Raw genomic sequence first — 20318 nt, forward strand, 5'->3', positions numbered from 1 at the left:
TCGTAAATAAGTGGGCATATAGACGTCTGTTAGGCGGGGCCCCAACGTCTATAATATTACAGACGTCGAGCCCCCCCTTAATGGACGTCTATATGCCTGACATATAGGTGAAAAGTCATTTTTATCAGCCTTAGAGACGTCCAATCCCGCCACTTCAACGTTTATATTCGATTATAGACGTCGGTATCCCTCCCAACGGACATGTATATGTCTGACAGGTAGATGAAAAGTTATTTTTTTTCGCCGTACAAACGTCGGATCACGCCATCTGACGTCTAAATGGCCTAATGAAAAGTTGTTTTGGACGTCATATTAGTGAGGGCCCCGACGTCTAGGCCAGAATAGACGTCGGTTCACCTAGGGAGCCAACGTTTAGTTTGCTGTTAAATCAAACCCGCTGTTACGAGCACCACTTCATCGTCTTCCTTCTATCCTTTTCTCTCCGCGGCATTGCTTTTCCAGGTGCGTTTTTGGCTCTTTTGAACCGTTTAAACGTACTTTTATTCCGATTATATTAGTCTTTGCTTGATTATCTTTCACTTGAACCGATTAAAATGAGTTTTTGTTGTGTTTTGGTGTAGTTTTTCTCGTGTCTTTGGGTAGCATTGTACCGCATTCTCTATTTGCTAGTTTCCTCAAATAAAAAGCTTGCATCTTTTGGATGTCTTATAGCATTTCAACCCAAAAATCGAACTTCGGTCCTTGCCTAGTTCTATTGTCACCGTTCGTTTTCACTGGCGGTTTTAATGGAACTAGGCAAGGACTAGATTCGGTTTTCGGTTGAAATGCCATAAGAGATCCCAAAGACGTAACCTTTTCTATGACGAAACTAGTAAAGAAAGAAGGTGCTACTACGCTACTCAAAGACACAAGCTGCAGTAGACGTTGGTTAATACAATGTCTGACGTCTAAGGGGCTCCATAGATGTCAGACATTGTATTGTCTGATGTCTATGGAGCCCTTTAGACATCGAACATTGCATTAACCGACGTCTATGGAGCCCCTTAGACGTCGGGGTCATGCAATAACCAATGTCTATAAAGACGTCGGACCTGTTTGAGTCTGAGGTTTGATTAACGTCACCCACAAAGACATCGGTTCTGGAGTTGACGTTAAAAGGACAAAATAACAGACGTTAAATGCCTTTTCTACACTAGTGTTAGTTAAATTGATAACACTTGTATTATCACATTTTAAAGGAATGTGATCTAAATGAATACCATAATCCTCCGACTGACTCTTTATCCAAAGAGATTGAGCACAACAGCTTCCAACCGCAATGTAGTCGGCTTCAGTGGTGGATAATGTCACACAAGCCTACTTCTTTGAATGTCAAGTAATCAGTGAGCATCCCAATAAATGAGAAGTGTCACTAGTGTTCTTTTTGTCCAGCTTACAAAGCCCAAAATCAAAATCATTATAATCTTCAAGGGATAAATTTGCACCTCTAAGGTACCATAGCCTAACAGTTTTAGTCCCTTTAAGATACTTCTTGATTCTTTTTACAGCAGTTAGATGTGATTCTTTTGGATAGGATTGAAATCTAGCATACTAACAAACACTATGCATAATGTTTGGATGACTAACAGTTAGGTAAAGTAGTGACCCGATCATACCTCTATACATTTTCTAGTCTACATCTTTACCTTTTTCATCTCTGTCCAGGTAGAAATTTGTGGCCATTGGAGTTGCAACTTTTTTGTATTCATCAATTTTGAATTTCTTTAACAGATCAACATAGTACTTTGATTGATGAATGAAGATATCAATGTCTTCTTGCTTTACTTGCAGTCCAAGGAAGTAGTTTAGTTCCCCATCAAAGACATCTCAAACTCCTCCTGCATGCTCTTAGAAAATTCTTAGCACAATAGAGGGTTAATGGATCCAAATACTATATCATCAACATATATTTGCATAAACAATCAATCTTTTCCAGATTTCTTAATGAATAATGTTGAATCAACTTTACCCCTTTGAAATTCCTTCTTGGGAAGGAACTCACTTAACCTTTCATACCAAGAGCATTGAGCTTATTTGAGTCCATATAAGGCTTTCTTCAGTTTGAAAATATGATCAGCGAACTCAAAGTCTTGGAAGCCAGGTGGTTGTTCCACAAATACTTCTTCCTTAATGTAGTCATTTAGGCACTTTTTACATCCATTTGATATAGCTTGAAGTTCAGCATTGATGTAATTGCAAGAAGGATTCTTATAGCTTCAAGTCTGGCCACAAGAGCATAAGTCTCATAATAATTTATTCCTTCTTCTTGGCTCTTTTGTTTTGCTACAAGTCTTGCTTTATTCTTGATGATGACTCTAGAATAATCCATTTTATTTCTGAAAAGCCACTTCGTTCGTATTACTTGTTGTGCAATTTTCCTTAGAACTAGCTCCTACACATTGTTCCTTTTGAATTTGATTTAATTCTTCCTCCATAGTTAGGAACCAATTCTCATCTTTTAGAGCATCATTCACATTCATCGGTTCAATCTGTGAAACTGATGACAAATTTATGAACACCGAAATACGGCGCCACAAACTTGTTTAACAATCGGCAAGTGTGACCGAATCGTTTTAAGTAATAAACTCGGTAAGACCAAGTATCGTTCTCCCAAAGGACTCACGGCCTAGTTTAGTTATGTGATTCGTTGATTATTTAAGACTTAAGAATGAAATAAGTGGAGTTTAATATGCAAAACAGAAAATAAACATGTATGCATGAATTTGATCAATGGCTAAAACAAAATACAAACACTTCAATGGAATATATGGATGAGTATGTTGTTGGGGTTATCAATTTCATCTTATCCACTCTCATATACTTTAGGAATTCAACATTCTTTTCATCATTGTTAATGCCACTCTCTAAATTACCTTACAAGAAGGCCTATCCCTAATTACGAGTTCATGCGATTCCTAGCATTCCTAATAATTAGTTCTTTTAGTGCAGGAGCTTAACGGCAACCAATATACTATTGGGAGAAATTCCCCGGATCTAGACTTCCCCGTACGTTCCCGTATCGACAAAATCAATAATCATGCATTGAATGAGTTAAACAAAGCAAGCATTGAGAAAAGAGAAAAACCCTAACTAATGATGAAATAAAGCATAGGTCTTAAATATAAGATGTAAAAACAAATTCCATATATGAGAGTTTCACAAGACTACATTGATTCCCCAACAACAATACAAGGTTTAGTTCACCATATTCATGGTGAAACTAGATGAATAATAATGAAAGAATGAAAGATAAAATCCTAGAAAGGTGAAGACGTAGCCTGAGCATCCAAAATCCTCCTTCAAAGGGGTGGAAGAGAGAGTGTTTGCTTCGTCCCAGCCAAAGATACAAACCCTAGGATGTCCTAAAGCTTATATATTATTCTAAAATTATAGAAAATTTAGGCCCAAGCCCATAAGTGTGCCGCTCAGCGGTAAAGTACCGCTCAGCGGTAAGTGCGTGAGTTGGTTTCTTCCCCTCAGCGGCCATTTTGCCCCTCAGCGGATCCCCGTGAGCTCCTGAGTGCCGCTCAGCGGTAAACTGCCGCTGAGCGGAAGTTGCTGCTTCTCCTTTTGCACTTTTTGATGTCTTTTATGATTCCATCTCTCTCCTTCTTCACTTCTTTCACCAAATTCACCTTAAAACCTACACAAAAACACTGAAATCAAGCATAAACCTGTCCAGCTCTCTTATTTCGGAAAATATGAACAAAAGCATGATTTCAAGCTAGTTTCTAAGGGTTAAAGGTTGCTTTTAGTATCAATTTCAAGCATAAAAATAACAGTTTTTCAACTGTTATCAGAAACAAAGGCAACGTTCATGCAAAACTTATTTAATTATCTCCTTGTAGACACACCCTTTATAATATCACTAATGATGTTGCTTGTTGAGACATTTCTAAGAGCTTTCCAGTCTTTGATAGAATATGTGCTGGTTCTAGTTTGGCTTAATACCTCTTTTGGTCCCTTTTTAGGGGCCAGTGTTCAAGTCCGTCCTACCTTTGTTAAAAAGTTCAATGTGGTCCCAAGTTATGAAAAAAGTGTACAATTAAATCCTTTTTGCTCACGACGTTAAATATTTAACGATCCAGCTGACAGCGTGGACTGATGTGTGCAACGTGTCTGTTTAGGTTCACAACGTGGCTGCATAAGGGGTAAACATGTGATTTTCATTAAAGTTAACGTGGCAGTGGTAAAAAAATTGTGAGTTAGGGTTTGGGTCGCAGAAATCGTGATTTTGGATTAAGCATTTTGGAGGAGCTGTCTTCCAAATTGGGTGATCTTGAAGCTGAAATTTGTAGAGCAAATTGAATTCCGCAAATCACTGGCTAGAAAGCCACGTCTCTGATTTCCGACACGGTTTCTCATTTAGTTCAGCAAGTATGCGTTTGGCGCGCAAGCAATAGGTACGAACAAAAAACAGAGTAGCAAACCCTAATTATTGAGACAATATTGCATCAAACGGAATGAAGGAAAAGGGGAGTGATATGGAATAAAAGGAAAAGGGAGATATTAGAAGGAATGCACGGGCAATAGGGTTTGGAGAAAACGGTGATTCTGTTGGAGTAGATGGCGTTTTGAACGAAGGCCGAAACAAAATTAGAGGCTTGGACGTGCAGTGTTCCAAACCACAACACAAAAACAGTGAACGTCACCGTTACGACCATACTCCACCTTAATCCCATCATCATTCTCCTTCTCTTTCGCAAATACATTGTTCCTTTCCTTCCTCATTCATCAATGTTATGGTTGGATAAAAAACAAATATGATAGAAGTTGTTTTTGTCAGTGAAGTTTTTGAAGAAACTAAATGTGATGAATTAATATTTATGTTACACAGGAGAGTGTTGGTTTTATATTTTCAATTAGTTCAATGGGGTCACTTTTAGGTGCAATCCTATATCAGTATGCTCTGAAGGAATATGCATTCAGGAACTTGCTATTCTGGACTCAGTTGATATTTGGTCTGTCAGGGATGCTTGATTTGGTTCTGGTATTGAGATGGAAGCTGAAGTTTGGCATAACAGATTATGTGTTTGTCGTTATTGTTGAAAGCATAGCCCAAATGACTAATTGGCTAAAGTGGATGCCTATGCTTGTGCTTAGCTCAAAGCGGTGTCCCTCAGGCATTGAAGGAACCTTTTTTGCTCTCTTGATGTCAATTGATAATGTTGGACTTCTCTCTGCAGCATGGGGTGGTGGCTTTGTTGTCGACATTCTGAGGATCACAAGAACCATGTTTGATAATATTTGGTTGGCTATTTTGATCAGGAACATCTTAAGGATCACTCCACTTTGGCTGCTGTTTTTGGTTTCTAGAGCTGACCACAACTCTTCCATTCTCCTAACAATTGAAATCGTTGATTCCGAGGTGGTCATTGAGATTTGTATTACAATTGCAATTTGTATGCATTTAATGACAAAAATAATAAATAAATAAAAATCTAAGATGATTATGTGAAGAGATATTGGTAGGAATTTATTATGACTTGGAAATTTCACATAAGTGAGAAATATGTTAGGTGAAATATATATATATATATATATATATATATATATATAAGTCTAGAGATTGATCTTTTGTATTACTTTATTTGTGATATTTATTTTTAGGTTTAATAGGTTCGGAGGTTCCTATATTTGCGGGTTCGTCTCAATTAGGTCTTCCAATTTTGAAAGTGATCAATTTGGTCCCTAATTTGGTCAATCTGATTCAATAATAGGATCTTCGTTAAATGCAGTTAACGACGTTAACTTTGTTATCAAGTGGCAAGCTGAGGCATCCAAGTGGCATCCTTTTGAGCTATATAGGTGGATTTATAACATTTTTATATTATTCACAAATAAAATAAAAGCTAAATGAATTTTCGTGGTTTAATTATAACTCATTAAACCAAACCAAAACAATGTTTCCTATTTTGGGGTCAGGTAGCTCGTGTCTTCAAAGTTGGGGAAATCTGCGAAATTGGGGAAATTAGAGAAATTAGGGCTTGTGGTTGTATTTGAAGGTCAAATCCCTAAATTAAAAGTGTGTGATAGGAGGTCGAGCTTGTAGTTTTGCCACGCGGCTGGGTGTAGTGCTTGTGGTTGTTGTTGTTCGAAGACAATGTCGAAGGAGCACTCTTGCTATTCATCAAGTTGCAGTGCCAGGCGGAAGGAAAATGGTACGCCTTCACCGATCTGCTACTATGGTCAAAGTTGTGTGGTGAGAACGGCCAAAACTACGAAGAATCGGGGCAAGCAATTTTGGGGATGCTCCAAGTATAAGGTATGTTAGATTCAACTCAACCTAATTAAGTTCTGGTACTGTTTGTGAGAAGAAGGTGGTACTCCCTAATTAAGTTGAATGTTGTCTTTATAGAATGGTGGTGAAGAAAGTGGTTGCAATTTCTTCAAATGGTGCAATGATATTGGTGGTGACGAAAGGGGAAGCTTGTTCAACAGTGAAGGAAAGAAAGAAACACTGGTGAAGAGTGAAGACATGGATAGTACTAGGAAAATGATAGTGAATTTACAAAAATCAGTTTTCATTGTTCAAAAGTGGATGAAGGTGGTGATGTTGTTGGTGTCTGTTTTATGTGTAATACAGATAGTTTTAGTTTCAATGTTGATGAGGAAAGGATGATTTCTTGTAACTTTGTTGTAGGTTTGGTCTGTTGTAATGAAATGAATGAAATGGAAGAGTTGTTATAAATTCAGTCCATATACTATGTATAAAATTACTGCTAAATTATCTTTATAGCGTCCATATAATGCTGAATTATACAGTCCATATAAATTCAGTCCATATAAATTACTTTATAAATTACTGTAAATTACTTTATAAATTATCTTTATACTGTGTACAAAATTACTGCTAAATTACTACTGAATGTATACAGTCCATATAATTCTAAATCATCTTTATAGAATAAGTAGTTTCAATTTATAGAATAAGCAGTTTCATTGTTATAATGCTAAATTACAGCATTGTTATCTTGTTCAGACCACAGATAAATTGCTGAGATACTATTGGCTTCAGCTTTACATTTGATAACTTTCAGTTGTGAGCTGCTGACATTTTAAAATACATATATCAGGTCATCCCATTAACCCTGAGTTATTCCTTGTGTTGCAAACACAGAGATAAAAAAACTTCTTAAAGAAGTAATCACTGCAAACACACGAAGCTAAAGACAAAACTTCTAAAATAACAAAAGCTTTGAGCAAACTGGTATGAATCATTCCATAAAAGCAAAGATAACATTCCATAAAAGCAAAGTTGACATTACAACAAACTGGTATTAATCAGAAAAGGTTCAACATCATAATTTTTTACATCATTACAAGGTACAAAAAACAACTGCTGCAATTGTGCCAGTAAACATCAGAATTGGTTGTAGATTGCTTGCTTAAGGCTGATTTGATGATGGTATGTTTTCTTCATTTGCTGGGTTGCTTTGTTGTGTTTGGTCAGGGTTGACTTCACCATCTTGGGTTGATTTTTGGCAAGAAGTTCTATTGTGACCCAGCTCCTTACAAATGCCACATCTTTTATGTATACCATCCTTTCTCATTCTTGTTTCGTCCCTGACTAACTCCTATTCCTGCAACCTTCTTTTCTTCTTGGGCCTCCCTGGCAATATTCTCTTTTTTGAGGGAGCACATCATTATATGGGGTAATTTCCCACATATTCTGACCATTAATTGGATACACAATGGAAGAGTACATTTCTTCGTATGTTGACTTCCTAAAGCAAACAGGGATGAAGTCCTCTGCATCTAAATTCAGAAACTTCATAACAGCCAACGCATGACAACATGGAATGCCTGAGATAGCCCATTTCCTACATGTGCATTCAACTTTGTCTATATCAACTATAAACTTGTCGCCAACTTGGGACACATGACAAACTTCAAACAGTTGTAGTGCTGACCAGCTGAAAAAACACAATTAAAATTTAGAAAGTACACATACACTTAAACTGTTGAACACATGATAAATGAAAATATATTATGGTTACCTAGGAATCCAAAATTTGGTTAGTTGGGACTCCTTATTAAGTCTACTCTTGATTTTTGGACAAATCACCCCAGACAATGAGGCTATTTTTGTTCGGTTTGTTGCCCATCTGTTCATCAAGTAAAGGCGAATATCCTCCAACATGGTTATGATTGGCTTTGACCTTGTATGCAGCAATACACTGTTGAATGCCTCTGACATGTTGTTTACCAAAGTATCACACTTAGCATTGGTGGTAAACCTTGATCGTGACCAGTATCTACATTTCAAGAGATTAGGAAATATCATCATACCTGGGAGGAATTTTTATAAGGTATTTGAAGGCCTCGAGATTCACTTCCTTTAATTTCCTCATTTCGGTTTCCCAGGCTTGTGGATGAGTTGTTGTAGCTGCCTTCCACATCATCCGCTTTAGTTGCTTTGAAGGGAATTTTTTCCTGAAATTTGCGTAAAGGTGCCTAACACAAAACCGATGATTAACTGTAGGGAGCACTTCTTCAAAAGCTTGCATTAAGCCCTGTAATTTGAAATTGACAGTGTTGTTAAAGGTCTCATATCAATAATAATGAAAAGGTTTAATATGTTTTTAGGAAAAAAGGGCATGTGAATAACCTTTTGTTGATCTGATATGAATGTCAATGATGCATGTACTGCCTCCCCACCAATGTCTTCATCCACAAGTTCCAGAAACCATTTCCATGTTTCTTTATTCTCTACTTCCACAATGGCATATGCTAGAGGTAGCATCTGGTCATTTGCGTCTCTTGCAATAGTAGTTAGCAATTCACCACCATATTTACCTTTTAAAAAAGCACCATCCAGTCCTATAATTGGACTGCGGGACACAAAACTGTCCTTGCAGGCCTTAAGACAAACATAGAACCTCTTGAAAATATGGCCATTGACATTCTCTTCCACTTCCACCTTCACTGTGGATCCAGGATTACGAGCTAAGAGCTCATTCGCATAATCATAGATCCTTTTATATTGTTCTTTGAAGCACCCATCAACATGGTGTGAAGCAATGGACTTTGCTCTAAAAGCCATGGATCTAGATACACCAACATTCCACATTCTACTTATCTTGTCACGAATTTCCCCTACCTTGACTTTGGGATTTTCTCTCACGGTTTTCTCCAACCTCTTACTCAGCCATTTGGAATTAAGTAATTTGACTTTGTGCTCTCTACTACAAGTGTGGTTGTCAACAACAGTCCTTAATTTCCACGTTCGTACTGCATTCATATAACCACAATATGCCATCCAGGGGCACTTTCCTTTAGCACCCATACACTTCACTCTAATTCTCTTCTTATCATTTTTAACATATGTTAGATTTCTCCCATTTTCTACTGCATATGTTTTTATGGCATCAAGAATATCTTGCTTGTTAGCAAAATAGGTGCCCAAATCCCACTTGTAATCCACCATTGTTTTAGGCATAGTAAATGTTACAAACTTTCCATAACTTTCTTCCTCATCATCTTCTCCATCACTTTCTCCTCCACTAACCAATTCTTCTGATTCCCAATTATCATCAGACAGACCTCTATCATTCTCAGTATTTATACCATCCTCAACATCACTATCGGAAATGCGAGTCCGTGATGGTCCATCAACCTCAATTTAACCAAAGCAATTCCCAACTCCATGCCCTACCTCTTCTTGGATATCACAGTCAACTAGGTCATCCATACTAGGAACATCCACATTGCAATCAACATTGGCATCCTCACCACTGCAACTCCAACTACGAACATCAACATCATCTCTTTCAGACTCACCCACATCACATTCAACTTCAATTTCACCTCCTACAATATCATCTCTTCCAGACTCACCCACATCACATTCAACTTCAATTTCACCTCCTACAACATCATCTCTTTCACACTCACCCACATCACATTCAACTTCAATTTGAACTTCTACAACATCATCTCTTTCGGACTCACTCACATCACATTCAGCTTCAATTTCACCTTCTACAACATCATCTCTTTCGGACTCACCCACATCACATTCAGCTTCAATTTGACCTTCTATAACATCATCTCTTTCGGACTTACCCACATCACATTCAGCTTCAATTTTACCTTCTACAACATCATCTCCCTCAGCTCTTTCTTCTGAAACAGGAACTTCACACTCACCATCACCTACCTCCTGACACTCATCATGAACTTGTTCACACTCACCATCATCACTATCATGCATCATAGGTTGAACTTCTTCTTCACCTATATTATGTGGAACATTTTCTAACAAGTGTACGATCTTAGGTTCACACACTATGTGAACAACAAATAAATGAACTTCTCCATTTAGCCTAGCTAAGTTCATCATGTGCATGGCTCCTCTATCATCAGACAAAGCCTCTAACCTATCATCTAACACATAACCCCCCCCCCCCTACACAATACCACAACTCCTTAAATCCATCATATCCAAGTTCTTTTACTACACTGACTATAATGAAGTAACTCCACACGTCTGGGTCAAAAGACAAAGTTGTACTTTCCCCCTCATACTTAAGTGGCCCATCGTTTATGAAGTGACCTCCATGGTGGAAAACAACTTCAAACTGATCCTCCATGTAATACACTATAACAGTATATATCCTATAAAATAATAAGACGACAACGACAACAAAAATTATATAAAATTAGAAGCAGGACAAGGAAACATAGGGACCAACTACAACATAACTTAAACAAAACAAAAAGCACAAGAAACAAACATGGGGGACCACATTGCAACATTGCAACACCAATATAAAGCACAACAACAATTACGGTCTACTACGGCACTTCAAACATGGGGGACCACTTTCAACACCAATTTCTACAACATAAATAACACACTACCACACCACTTCGAACATGGGGGACCACGACTGACCATGTATCATTGTCAAAATTATACAAAGAAGTAAACATTTACTAACCTGGACACGTGCTACACCTCCAACGACCTTCGCGAAACTCTTCCATGTGATTCACCGCCAAAAGTTACCTGCTTCTCCTCAAAACCACCGATAGATCACTACAATTTTATACAACGAAAGCTTATGTCTAAGTAATTTCTCACGCAAAAGCGATGCTCCCCCAATGGCAGCACAATGCCATTTCCAGCAACGAACCCTAACTTCGTAGATTTCCCCAATTTCTCAGACAGAAGCTACCCCAAAATAGGAAACATTGTGTTTAATAATTTAATATGTTTAATAATTTCTAATTATATTTTCATTTATTAATATACTTAACAATTATAAATGTTAAAAATCCACGAAGGATGCCACCTGAATGCCTCAGCTTGCCACTTGATAACAAAGTTAACGTCGTTAACTGCATTTAACAAAGATCATATCATTGAATCAGATTGACCAAATTAGGGACCCTATTGATCACTTTCAAAATTGGAGGACCCAATTGAAACCAACCCGCAAATATAGGGACCTCCGAACCTATTAAACCTTATTTTTACTTTAAATGATGAGTTCTTATGCAAGTAGTGTGATACCTAATACATATATCTTAAACAACTATGTGTTCACTTTGAAAGAATTTACTATTTACGATTGTTTGCATAAATGGATTTTTGATTTTATTTGTGTTCATTTTAAGGCATTTAAAAAGAAAAAAAAAAGGAGTGGATTTGCAGGAGGTTAATTCCATCTTCTGTATCCAGCATAGATTTGACAGGATTTATCTAAAAAATCAATTTTATTCTTGTAAAACTATATATTCTTCTGATATTTATTTTGAAAAATGCATACTGCATAATAATATGGTAGATTGAATTTCAATAAAGTAAAGCTGACGGAGCTACTAGTGGAGCAAGCAGCGGTGGCGTTTCATAGCTTGTAGGGGTAAGAGGGCAGGTGGAAAATTTGAAGAACGAATTGGGGTGGATGCAGAGCTTTCTCAGGGATGCAGATGCCAAACAAGAAGGCAGCGATTGAGTTCGCTTGTGGGTGTCGGAAATCAGAGACGTGGCTTTCGAGCCAGTGATTTGCGAAATTCAATTTGCTCTGCAGATTTCAGCTTCAAGATCACCCAATTTGGAAGACAACTCCTCCAAAATGTTTAACCCCAAATCGCGATTTCAGCAACCCAAACCCTAACTCACAATTTTTTTACCAGTGCCACGTCAATTTTAATGAAAATCACCTGTTTACCCCTTATGCAGCCACATTGTGAACCTAAACAGCCACGTTGCACACATCACTCCACGCTGTCAGCTGGATCGTTAAATATTTAACGCCGTGAGCAAAAAGGATTTAATTGTACACTTTTTTCACAACTTGGGACCACATTGAAATTTTTAAAAAAGGTAGGACGGACTTGAACATTGCCCCCCTAAAAAGGGACCAAAAGAGGTATTAAGCCTTCTAGTTTCTATGACAGCAGGTGTTTGAGTTTCTTGAGTCCCTTCAACCTCTAATTCTTCTCCTACATCAAATTCACCTGTATCTATGCACTCTCTAGCTGCATTGGGTTAATAATACAATCAAAATGTTCATCAAATGCAACATGTACAGATTTTTCAACAGATAAAGTTCTCTTGTTATTTACCCTATATGTCTTGTTGTTTAAAGAATATCCTGTGAAGATTGCATCATCAACTTTAGAATCAAACTTACCAAGATTGCTTATACCATTATTTAACACAAAGCATTTGCAACCAAATACCCTTAGGTAAGTAATGTTGGGTTTTCTACCTTTGAATAGCTCATAGGGGTAAGCTTAAGCATGAGTCTAATGATGTTCCTATTCAGCACATAACAAGCTATGCTGACAACATCAACCTAGAAATGTTTAGACAGTGATCTCTCATTCAACATGGTCCTATCAAGCTCTTCTAAGGCTTTATTCTTCCTTTCAACTACATCATTCTGTTGTGGTGTTCTAGGTGCTGAGAAGTTATGTGATATGCCTTGTTCATCACAAAAGTTCTCAAAGTTTTCATTCCGAAACTCTCTCTCATGATCACTTCTAATAGCCTTTATCATAAGATCTTTTTCATTTTGAATAATAGAGGCAAATTTCTTAAAAGTTCTAAATATCACTCTTAGATTTAAGAAAGAAAGTCTAAGTAAACCTAGAATAATCATCTACTATGACCAAACCATAAAGATTTTCTCCTAGACTTTTGATTCTTGAAGGGAAAAACAGATCCATATGTAAAAGCTCAAGAGGTCTAGCGGTAGATATTACCCTCTTTGATTTAAAAGATGCTCTAGTTTGTTTCCCTTTTTGACAAGCATCACAAAGTCTGTCAGATTCAAATTTTATGTTTGGCAGCCCTAGAACAAGACCTCTAGATGCAAGTTTATTTAAATGAGGCATGTGAATGTGTGCAAGTCTTTTGTGCCACAACCAAGGCTCATCTTCTTTAGACAACAAGCATATCACAAATTTAAAAGAAGTTTTTCTAAAACCAACCATGTATATATTGTTGTATCTCTTGCCAATTAACATAAGTTCATTTGAAGAATCATGACAAATTAAACAATGATTTGGTTCAAATGCAACTTTTAATCCTTTATCACATAATTGTCTAATGCTAAGCAGGTTATGTTTCAACCCATCAACGAGTAAGACATTTTCAATGATATATGAAGAGGGTGTTTGTATTTTACCAATACCAACAATTTTACCCTTATTGTTGTTCCCATATGTGACATGATCAATTGTTTTTTAAGGTAGGATGATGAACCTTGTAGGATCTCTAGTCATATGTCTGGAACATCCGTTGTCAAGATGCCATATGGCTTCTTTTTTAACCTTTCCTTCATTGTTTCCAGCCTGTGCAGATCATGCCATCATGCTCAAATTTGTTTATTGTTCTGGGTGCTCGCATACATCTTTTCTGCCTTCATTCTCTTGCTACAGATCTTGGTCTCTGAAGTGCTCTTGATTTTTTGCAAGATTCAAGTCAGATTTCCCTTTGCATGTCAAGAATTTTGAGAACCTTTCTGCTATCAAATATGTTTCTCCATTCTCTGAATTTTCTACAAGTTTTAGATGTTGGTGAATCATTTCTCCATTTGATTTGATCTCCTTGATCTTCTTGTCTTAATAGGCTAATTAGAACTGTTAATCACAGAATTCCATACATCTTTGCCTATTGAATTCAAGAAACCATTATTCTAATCATCAATTACACTTTTGCTCATAGTTTGAGATATATTTGCCGTCACGAACTCTTGAATCGATTATGCGGAAAACCTAACTGATTAACATTCGAGTAATTTTTGAATTCTCAACTCTGGTGCCAATTATTAAAATTGTGATGTCTTATATCTCAATCAAGAGGGGGGTGAACTGGATTTTGCTTTAAAAAATGTTCTTTCAAAAAGCTTTGCAAAATCTTTAAGCAAGAATACAGAGATATCGCCTCTTAATGCCCTCTCTTTTCCCACTCAATATCACTTACAATACAAGATGTGAACACCTCACAATCTCACAAACCGAAAAAGCAATCCCAACTTTCTCTACACCTTGAGAGAAATCCCAACTCCCAATGCAGAACACTTCGATTCTCCTCCTGGCTAACACCAACAAGAACGCAATCCTCTTGATTGCAATGTAGACACTGATCCTCAAGAAGTGCATATATGATCAACAATGCTTCAAGACAACTTTCTAGCAAGAATCTTGATGATTTTCCCAAATGAATGATCTTGATTCTCCAAGAAGTTCTTACACGCTCCTGCAATCAATATTCAACAACCAAGTTAGTTATGAAAGTGTAAGTTCATGTAATTGTATTGAAACAACGCGCAAGTCATCTATTTATAGAATTTTCAATTCTTGACGCAATTTAATTGATTATGCAATTAATGTAATATGTTAATCTTTTCCTTCTACATTAATAGTTTTACATCTGTATCAGATTTAACATATTAAACAGTGCCTGTAATTGATTAAATAAATCATACAAGCCAACAACATTCAAATATGACCGCTATAGGAAATTATGACATTTAATGAAAATGATTTTCACAAGTTAAACAATTTAACCTATTATGAAACTTAAGTAACCGGTTAAGTTCCATACTTAAGCAAATTTCAAAATCTTTTTCCTTTCCAAACACATCAATGCACTCAGCAAACACATGTTGGCATAGCAACGTGTTTTAATCGATTATATAACTAATATAATCGATTATTACACAACTATTTTGTCAATGTTAAGCATGTACTGAAATATGAAGAAATTTTATAGATTTTATACAAGTTTAATTGATTATTTCTTCCGAATATACACTGTGCAATATGTTTCAACTTATGATTCATTTACAAATCAATGAATACAAAGAAGAAGCATTTCAAGCACAAATACAATAATGATCAAACAACTGTTATGTGATTTGGTGTGGAAGAAACCATAAAACATTTCTTTTGTTCATCATCAAAAAAATATGTGTGAGATGGGTATAACTAGATACAACTCCCCCTATCGACAATTAGGACATAATGTTGGGTTGACGTTGTTGATGAATAAAAGAAAGGACGACTATGTGGGGTAGGACAACTTACTACAAATTACATTACTGGAAAAGGTATATTGAAGCACCAACCATTTGAATCCAACATTTTTTATGAGACTGTTGTCCAGCTCAAACAACAATTGTTCAACTCAAACAACAACTACAAGCTCGTGACCAGATTCATGATGAACCCCATCATCGTCCTAGTAACAACATCCTCCAATCCATTCCACCCTAATGTAACCATCTCCCTACCAATAGCCACCTTCCTAGCATGAAGAAGAAGATAATGATTCAGAAGACTACGATGATTATTAGAACTTTTTTTAGTTTCACAAACATTTACTTTTATGATTTATTTTTTCTTATATGAATGACAATATTACTATGTTTTTAATTATATGGATTTCATTTATGATTCATTGCATTGTCTTAATTGCGACATTTGTTTGTGTTGTCTGAATTGAAGCATTTGTCTATTTTGATTGTATTATGACAGATTCATTGTGGTGGATAGGGAATGTTGTCCACTACACATGATTTTGTTTCGAACATTACCGATGAACTTACTGACAGACTAATTTGTCGGTAATGCAACCCGTTTTGTCACGTCATTATTGACAGAACACGGTCTTTGGTAATTACCGATGTTTATTGACTATTTGTAATTATGAACAGTCTGTGTCCTTCGGTAATTATTGATGATCTACATCCATCGGTAATTATCGACAATCATGATCCATTAATAATTGTTTTCGATAAAATATTTATCAACAGATTTCTGCCTATTGGTAATATGTAAAAAAAATTGATATTATCGATAAATTTTGGTATTTATCGACGAATGTCTTCTGTCTGGAAATCAAAATTTTTTATAGTGGTGAAACCTTGTAATTTTGCGAGTTTGACTAATTTGATACTATTGATTCCATAACTTACTTGAAGTAAATTTTGCATGTCAATTATAATAAATTGTGCTTGCTCATAATTTAAAATATGAGTTGATTTGAAATGTTTGTTAGATTATGTCCTACTGATTGAGCTAAAGCTTGCAGATGTACACATTTTTCTAAGTTGAGAATGCATCTTTTATTTATTTAAGTACGATCAATAATTATGATAAAGTATGTGATAAGTTTTGGAATATAAAAAAATTATAATAACTGAAGTTGGCGCTGGTAGACTTTGGTTGTTAAGTACTGCTACTTGCGAGACTTACTTAAAGTGTCAGGTTAATCATCCCATTATGGAAAATGATTGGGACTTCAGGCAGTACCAACACTAGAGCCCCTTTCCTTGGGATCTTTCCCAGATATTTTGTTTTTCTGCTTCCACCAATTTAATAATGCATATCATCTTTTTATCATAAAAGGACCTTCATCAAATTTTATTTTTTATTTCCATCTTTCCAAATTCTTATTTCTGACAGAGAGTTTGCCTTGGATTATGCTGAGCGGGTACAATGAAGTTGTTGAACAAGGACAACGTCATGTGCAAAATACTAGATTCTAGCATGTTAATTAGTTTACGTCTGTTTAGAAAATATGTGTCTCTTAGAATGTAATTATGTTTTTAACTAGCCATAATAAAAGGTAGAAAAGCAAAAGGGGCAGTTGTACCCAATATTTTGTTATAATTGATTTTTTTCTTCTTTGTATAAATCCCTAGCTTTTTAAAATTCATGTTAATTCCTAAATAAATTAACTTGTTTAGATAGAGTATTTAACTATTTTAACTTTATTTAAAGTTTTAGTAGGTAAACATTATTTAACTGATTATTTAAAACATACTAAACACTTTTGAACTTAGAAAAAATAAAACGTAAGAGAGAAAAACAACCAACATGTGATATTTTTTTTTTTGAATGTTTTTATGTTTCAATGAATCTAACGAACTGAACTTTATTTTCCTCAAGATTGAAGTCCAACTTAATAGAAAAGTATATTATTTACATAAGTTTAACAATTAATTGAAATGAAACTTAAATTAATAATGAAACCCTTACCAATTGTATTAGACTAAAACATTGACAGCAAAAATGTAAAAATAGTTTGGGTAATTCTTCTTTTAAATTTTGTTTCTGAATTCATTTTAGTTTATTAATGTAGTATCTGAGTTGGTTACATAGTTTTTCTACACATATTTTCGATTGGCTATGTGATAACGTTTGAAATACCGTTATTTTTATATCTAATTTTGACATTAAAAATACCCTTTATAACTTAGAAGCTAGTTTGAAATCATCTTTTTGCTTAAGTGTTGAGAATAAGAGAGTTGAAGGTGGTATTATTGGTTTTATACTTGGTTTTCCTTATTTTGACAGGAATTAAGATGAATTGGACGAAGAAGTTGAAGTAGCAAGGAGTTGGAGTCAGGAAAGGCAGGAAAAGCAGCACATAGAAGAATCGCAGATAGCGTTGAGCGTCATTCTGGGGCGCTGAGCGCCAATTTAGAGGTGTAACCATTGTTTCACACCTGATCGCCACCGTTGAGCGCCAATTTAGAGGTGCAACCACTGTTTCACACCTAAGCGCCACCGTTGAGCGCCAATTTAGAGGTGCAACCACTGTTTCACACCTAAGCGCCACCGCTGAGCGTCAGTTTTGTGCCGCAACTACCGTTGGGCGCTCTTTTGGGGCGCTGAGCGCCGACGACGTGGGCTTGGACATGTTTTATGTTATTTCTATGAACTATTTAAGGTTTTGGACGACCTAGGGTTCATATCTTTTGTAGAAAGAGGCGCAAAAATAATACTTTCATCCCTCGGAGGCGGATTTTGGATGCGGAAGCTTCAATATTCAACTTTTAGGGTTTTATCTTTCATTCTTTTCATTATTTTCATCTAGTTTCACCATGTCTATGGTGAACTAAACCTCCATTGTTGTTGGGGAAACGATGTAATCCTTTGAAACTCTCATGTATTGAATTGATTTATATTATAAATGCTTTACTTCATTAATTGTTAGGGTTTTTCCTCTACGCTCTATGCATGCTTTGTTTAACTCATTCAATTGCATGATTATTGATTTTGTCAATATGGATACATATGGGGAAATCTAGAACTAGGGATAGGAGGGTTGATTGCCTTTAAGCTTATGTGCGAATGTAATGCATAATTAATTGTTGGGGATACAAGACATTGTAATCTAGTAATTAAGAGTAGGCTTTCTTCACTGAGACATCGGGTTTAAGGTAAATGAGAAAGTGACATTAACATTAATGAAGAAGATGAATTCATAAATACATGAGAGTGGAATAGATAAGTCGGAAACCCCAACAACAAAATCATTCCATATTTTATACATCAATCTCCTGTGCATTCTTCAAGTCATTTGATCAACACTTGTATTCATATTTATTTTATGCATTATGAACACCATGATTTTGTTTAAAAGTCTTAATTAATCAAGAAACCACATGAATGTCAAGGTCGTGAGTCTCTTGGGAAACGATACTTGGTCTTACCATTTATTATTACTTGATACGATTCCGTACACTTGCCGGAGTGTTAACAAGTTTTTGGCGCTGTTGTCGGGGACTCGTGATTTAACTACTTTATTCTTGTGATTATTGATTAGCTTTTACTTGATTTTTTTTTTTATTTTAAAAGTGCTTTTTAAGGTTTTATTTTCTTGTGTATGGAGGGTATAATTCGAACTAGAAGCAAGAAAACTTCGGAACCTCTTTTTGAAGGAGAAGGAGAATCCGAACATCTAAAGAATTATTTCCTTCTCTGGAGACACTTTTACAACCCTCACCACAAGAATCTGACCAGAGTACTGAAGAGATGGCTGAAGAAAATAATGGCAGATGCACTCTAGCGGATTACACCAATGTTGTTGGCCCTCATCACTTTGACAACATTGCTAGGCCGAGGGTCAATGCTACAAATATGGAGGTGAAACCGGCGTTGATACAATTGGTGAAGAGCAACCAATTTAATGGACTGTTTCATGAAAGTCCATATGAACATCTGACCACATTCAACGAGATTTGCAACACTGTGAAGATCAATGGTGTGCTGGATGACGCTATAAAGCTTAGTTTGTTTCCTTTCTCATTGGGAGGTAATGCTAAGCTATGACTAAATTCTTTCCCGGAGGATAGCTTTACTGAATGAGAAGCTGTGATTTCAAAGTTTCTGAACAAGTACTTTCCACAGTAAAAAATTAACAAGGGTAAGGAAGAAATTTCTTCTTTCAGGCAAGGTATGGAGGAGACGTTAGGTCAAGCATGGGATAGATACAAGAGTTTGATGAGGAAGACGCCCACGCATCGCTTTGATGAAGGAACAATAGTCATTCTTTTCCTGGGAGGTCTAGGTTCACAAACAAAATTGATGTTAGATGTCTCATTGGAGGTAATATTAAGTGTAAGACTCTAGAGGAAGCTTTTGAATTGATTGACAACATAACTACTAATGATAACAAGATGCATAGTGAAAGAGGAGCTCCACCTCAACAGAAGGGAGTTCTACAATTACAATCTCAAGATGCCTTACTTGCACAAAATAAAATTATAACTCAAAAGTTGGAGAATTTGATGAAGACACTCGCTCAGTTGCCAAAGGAGCTGAAGAACGTTTCACAAGTTCAACAACAACTCTGTGAATTATGTGGTGGTGATCATAAATGGTCAATGTGTTTTTCCAATGGAGGCCCTAGAAGTTGTCAATGATATGGGCAATCAATTCCAATATCGCCAAGGAAACTTCAACAAAGGGTGGAAACCTCACCCAAAAGGTCAAAATAAACAAGCTAGACAAGCAGGACAAATTAATAGACCACAACAGCAACCATCAATATGGCAACAAGTATTTGC

Source organism: Vigna angularis, chromosome 5 (assembly GCF_016808095.1).
Source record: "Vigna angularis cultivar LongXiaoDou No.4 chromosome 5, ASM1680809v1, whole genome shotgun sequence".
Lineage (NCBI taxonomy): Eukaryota > Viridiplantae > Streptophyta > Magnoliopsida > Fabales > Fabaceae > Vigna > Vigna angularis.